Source organism: Ictalurus furcatus, chromosome 29 (genome assembly GCF_023375685.1).
Source record: "Ictalurus furcatus strain D&B chromosome 29, Billie_1.0, whole genome shotgun sequence".
In the NCBI taxonomy this organism is placed as follows: domain Eukaryota; kingdom Metazoa; phylum Chordata; class Actinopteri; order Siluriformes; family Ictaluridae; genus Ictalurus; species Ictalurus furcatus.
Window position 1 is genome coordinate 8867099 of NC_071283.1, and position 6000 is coordinate 8873098.

Below are 6000 nucleotides of genomic sequence, written 5' to 3' on the forward strand. Positions count from 1 at the left end.
CAATGCTAGTTGTGTAACCGAGTGGTTTTCAAAGTGGGGGCCGCCAGGGGGCGCCCGGGGGGCCTCAACAATTTGGTGTGAAAAGTAAATTCTCACTCTCAGACAACCACACACACACACACACAATCAATTCCTAATGTACTGTAAAGATGTAAGATGTAATTATTAATTAAAAAAAGGGGAATATCTTCAGAAGTCTGTATTTTTAATGTGTTTTAAAGACATCTTGCAAAAGGGGGGTCTCGGTCAAATGTTAATGCCATTTGGGGGGGCCTTGCCCTGGAAAAGTTTGGGAACCTCTGGTGTAACCTACCTGCTGAAATCAGAGTGACAGAAGGCAGACATGTTTTTGAAGTAATTCAGTTACAGATTAGCAGAAAGTGCACACCAAATTCTGGTCAATTGGAATTTTCGTTCCTGAGAAATAACTATTTTAACTTACCGCTGACCCTTATGAACATGAATCATGCCCCCAGGTAGCCAATTTGAGAGCGATTGGATCAGATAATAGGAGGTCCCTCCCTGAACTTACTATTCAAGTTTTGTGTGGGAACCATTTCAAATATCTGCTGATATCTGATTGGCCAATGACAGGCATGTTTTTCATTAATTCACTCATCATGAGAATCCATTACACATTAGCACATATATGTACCATACCAAATTTCAGCTTGATCAGACTTACAGATCCTCATAAAAGAGCTATCTGATCTTAGGTCTGCTCCCTTTGTGTGACCAAACTTGGCACATGACCTCAGAATCTTGTCCTGTGCATGTCTTTCAAGTTACGTGCAAATCCATGTAAGCACTCATGAGTTATAGCTGGCTGACATTTTTTTTGCTGTGTTGTGAGCAAAACTTTGTCATGTACACAGCTATTTTGTGTACATAGGTACTCATGCGATATACCGTTGGAAAGCTAAGACTCTTGTAATTCAATTGTTCTAAACCGTTTCAAGATACAATCACAACAGCAGCTACAATCAACATCTCTCCGACTGCCAACATACAAACAAACATTTACGAAATGGAGGCAACTCACACTTGAAGCCTCATAGTCCACTGATTCATAACATCCTGACAAAAACAGTCTTGTTATACTGGCATCCAAATGATCCAATTATGTAAAAATATTTCATCCAAAACACATTTTACATTAGTAAATCCCCACAGACTTTCCAATTATCTCAGAAAATCACGTTTTCTCACTTATCTCTTCAGCGCACGAGTGACTATCCCTTATCGGTAGATTTCCAAATGGCCTCTGGTCTGTGACCTTTTGAATGGCGCCTCATTTGAACCAACAGGGGCTTCCATGTCCTGTCCATAGCTTTCAAAATCCAATGAGAGTCTGTGCTGAAGAGAAGAGCCTTCCCCCATTCCTTCATGAAAAGCTCGAGTCTATTGCACCTGATTGCATCGATGACTGGCCCATCGTATAGCCAACGAAATTCTGAAAAGAATGATATCTTGCTTCATGGGTGAGTTTCAATACTTTAATTTATCTGTTGTAAAGCTGCATAAAGCTGGGTAAACAGTGGCTCAAAAGTGCATAACTGAATAACGAGCTTGATGTTATTCAGGAGCTGTTGTGTTTTTTTTGTTTTGTTTTTGTTGTTGTTGTGAACCCTTTTAGGTTCACACTTAGGTGCAGGGTGTTACAACCTGCTATCTTTGGGATGGGAAGTTTTTTTGTGTGCGCTGTGCCATATTTTGTGTGCAGGTCTGAAATCCCTCTCAGAGTTTCCAGGCTGCTTTGCTCCCGCCTCCCAGGATGACATCAATAAATGGTGGCCATATTTAAAGAGGAAGAGGAGTGAGAATGGTGTGGGATGTTGGAGGTGGTTACATGTGTTGGTGTTTAGAGATTGTGTTTGGTTGTGCTGTTTGTATGCTATTTTCTGACTGCTGTTCTGGTTTTTGCCTTTTGCCTGGTTTTTGAACTTTGAGTTTGGTTGTCCCTGTACCTGTTTATGTGCATTCTATTCAACATTGTATATATGATTCACTTGGTTCACTGGCAGTAGGGGTGTGACTGCCATTTCTTTTGGGAGAGGGTCCTTGGTCTCGGTTTTTGGCTTAGGTAGTTAGGGAAGTACTTGTATTTTCTTTGTTATTTTCCTTTTAGGTAAGCTAGCTATCTAACAATAGAATTCTTTGGTCTGTTATTTTGGCCTTGGCCCACCCTGAAGTTACGCCTGGTTTGGTTCCTTGTACAGTTATATGTATATAATTTTGTGTTTTACAATATACCACAACCTTTTTGAACAACCTTGTTTGTGTTATTCCTGGCTTCCCTTATTTAAAGGTCAAATTCCATTGAATCCCGAGCTGGTTACTCTATGCGGCCTAACCTAGACTGAGCCGTAACAGTGTGCAAAGGTTTCAATTATGAATATACATAGAAATATAAAAATGCATTTTGTAGATTGCTGGACATGTGATATGATAGCTCTTCACTAACCTTTCATTAGTGCCCAAAATTATACGTAAAATCAGGGGTAGTGGTGTTTTTATCCTAGGTATGTGTACATGGTTACCAAGGGCCCTTTGGAGTCTCCAAAATGTGATTTTGGTAAAACGCATTGGACATACCCTTCCAAAAACATGTAAAATATAAATATTTGTGGTATTGTTAATCAAATTTGAACTTGGACTAAGAAAGGTTTCATGCTGTGGTCCAACTATGTTTTCCAGCTAACAGATACCAGCTGTAGTCATCTGCAGGCATCTGTATCTATCTATCCATTTTCTGTACTGCTTATAATACTGGGTCTCAGGGAAGTTGGAGTCTATCCCAGGGAGCATGGGGCACAAGGCAGGGTACACCCTAGACGGGGTTGCAGGCATCTGTATGCACATAAAAAATAACCAGGTGGAAAAAACCCTTCTATTTCAGTGTGTTTCAACTTCTATTACTCAATACCAGTAGCGCTTACAGTGATTCTGAAAAACTTAAAAGGTCACCTTTCAAAAATACCAAAACCATGCATGTACTCCAAATGGTTCAAGAACAGCTTTAATTTTACTTTGGGTATGCCTTGGATAGGCATTTTAGGCTAATTTTACAGGAACATTATGACGTTAAGTAAATTTAGCACCACCTCATTAGAATTGACTGACATGTGGCAGCCATACTGTTTACAAATGTCAGCATGTTTTTGATAATTATTGAGCATCACACCAAATAATAATTATTGATGATTGACCACAAATTGCCAAATAGCAAAAAATGCTAAACTAACTTTTGCCAACTAGTCCTAGGATATTTGGCCTAACTTCTGAAATTTGGTGACAATCCTCAATAATTAATATTTGGTGTGATGCTCAATAATTATCAACAATATGTTGACATTTGTAAACAGTAATGGTAATGGGAGGGAGCACTACCTATGGACCAAGTTTCATCTCTGTACAATTTAGGGTTTGGTTAGTACAGTTCGTTTTAAGGAAGAAGAAGAAGAAGAAGAAGAAGAAGAAGAAGAAGATGAAGAGAAGTAAATCTTAGTTACAATAGGGTTCCAGCACCTTTAGTGCTTGGACCCTTAAAAGTCCTAACAATTACAACAGGGTTCCAGCACCTTTTGTGCTTGGACCCCTAAATAATAATATTCTCCATGCCATAGAATTGCGAAATCAGTAAGTAAGTAAATAACAGAAAGTTAACCAAGAATAAGCCAGAATAACAGTAATAACATGCTTCACCATATAATTACCATGAAGCAGTTGCTCACATATTTCCCCAGTTAGACAAAAAAAATTAGTGTTAATGATTTTACAAATCAAAAGTGTTGCAGGAATATAGTATGAACTAATGTGATATAAAAACATTCTCTGAACACGCAGATTAAACCTTCGTGAAACCAAATGTTGCTAAAAAAAAAAAAAAAAAAAAAAAGGTCAGAAAATGTTCTGCTAGCCTAATATTGTTAACTGGGTATGTCTCAAAAGAAGGTCTTACCGTCGGCTAGAATTGATTTAAAATGTTTCCAGGTCGTATATTCGGGGAAAAGAGTAAGGAAAAAACATAACGGGTGCATGTTCTTATAGGAAAATAATCAATGATGGACTTGTTTGCAGGGGCAGGCATGAAGCAGAGTTACTATTACCACCCGAAGTTAAATATTTTCCAATTATAGCATGTCCTGAATAGATATCTTCTTATACCACAACAATTTGGGAACAATTACATTTAATGCTGTAGAAGATCCAGAAGACAAGGCATTACCTATGATCACTTATGTTATAGCAGTTATAAAGACTTGTTTCCTCCCTTTCTCTTGAAGTTAATGAGATAAAAACATTTTACTGAAGACTCTCCCACAGTGGAAATCTTACAGAGTGCTGAAACCCGAGTCTCTTTCCATATATGTTAAATAAACACCTCCTTACAGATAGCTTCACCATATCAATATCATATCAATATCAATACATCATCAATAAAGATTAGTGAGCCTGGTCCAGAAGGAGCCATACAATCCCGTCATGACACTGCCTTTCCATCTTTGGTAGAGGTTAATCTTGGTTCCAGAAATTTTGTAGCTCATCTCTGTATTTCTTTATGAATTCTAATCTGGCTTTCCAGTTCTTACTGCTGATGAGTGGTTTGAATCTTGTGACATGGGCTCTGTATTTCTGCTCTCAAAGTCTTCCTTGAACGGTGGATTATGATACCGCCTCCCCTGCCCTGTGGAGGTTGTTGTTGATGTCACTGACTGTTGTTTTTGAGTTTTTCTTCACAACTTTCACAATTGTTCTATCATCAGATGTTATTCTTTTCCTTGGTTGACCCATTTGGTGTCTGTTGCTCAGTACACCAGTGTGTACTGGCACCAACATTCATACCATCATCACTTTGATTCTGATGTTTGGTGTGAATATTAACTTAAACTTACTGAAATACTAACCTGTATCTGCATGATTTTATGCATTGCGAAGCTCACACATGAATTAGCTTAGTTCTTTTTCAAAAACATCCTGCAGAAGCAAATAAGATTGTCACTCCAGGTGCTTTGAGTAGCCTAATGCAAAATGTATTCAAAATACTATTTTACCTAAACAATTCTGTAAGAAGGCTAAAACGCCTGAAATTGGATTCAAGACACTTTCTCTTACTCATAACCAATGTCACTTTACAATTACAATGTTTAAAAAAACATGGAACATGTGGTAGGTTAGTTTAAGAAAAAATATGATATATAGTTTAAATAAAAATATTACATTCTCATCAAAACATGATTTCACTGCTTATGATAAACTTAACTTAAACCAGTTTCTAATTACATGATTGAATTATGTAAAGTGAGCGTGATCAATTCATGTAGTATTAATGTAAAGCTATAACATTATGAAATCTTGCGGGGTTGTTGGCACTGACAGGTATTATAACTATAGTATTTAAATTAACATTATACGCATTTGAATTAAGCCAATTCAATGTTAATAAATATTATTAGCACATGAATATTATGTGCTATTATTAATAAATATTATCCTGGTGTTTAATATAATGTCTTTAGAACAGTTTCCTTGTAAAATACAATGAATCTGCACACTTTAACAGTTCAAGTGGAGAAGTTATTAATGTTTTGTCACATTAATGATTCTGTGTCTCATTGCTAGAAATGAAAACCTCTTAACTCTGAAAGTCAGTTTAACAATATTCATCTCTTAAAGGAGAAACAACAATTAATGTGTCATCAGATGACCAAAGGGAATGCTGGGTGATCATCACATTAGTTTTAGCCTGACATTTTTGCTTTTGGCCCAAACATTTGTACAAAAGTTTTTATGAATCAGACATAAACTGATTCATGAATCAATTATCATGCTGGATAAAAGCTATTCCTATATTATGTATTTCTGTATGTAGAAAACCTAAATGGTAACTTTTTTCTTCATGTTTTCTTTAAAAAACTTTGTTATAGACTGCCGTTTGAGGCAAACGTATTTGCATTTGTGAAGCACAAAGTGCATTTGACTTTTAAATAAACTACATAT

General features: G+C 36.8%; 1 protein-coding gene across 1 annotated transcript in view; it reads left to right on the top strand.

Moving 5' to 3' along the window:
- The window catches only part of LOC128604027 (uncharacterized), a 33611-nt gene that overhangs the window by 23942 nt on the left and 3669 nt on the right, over positions 1-6000 (top strand). The window lies entirely within an intron of this gene.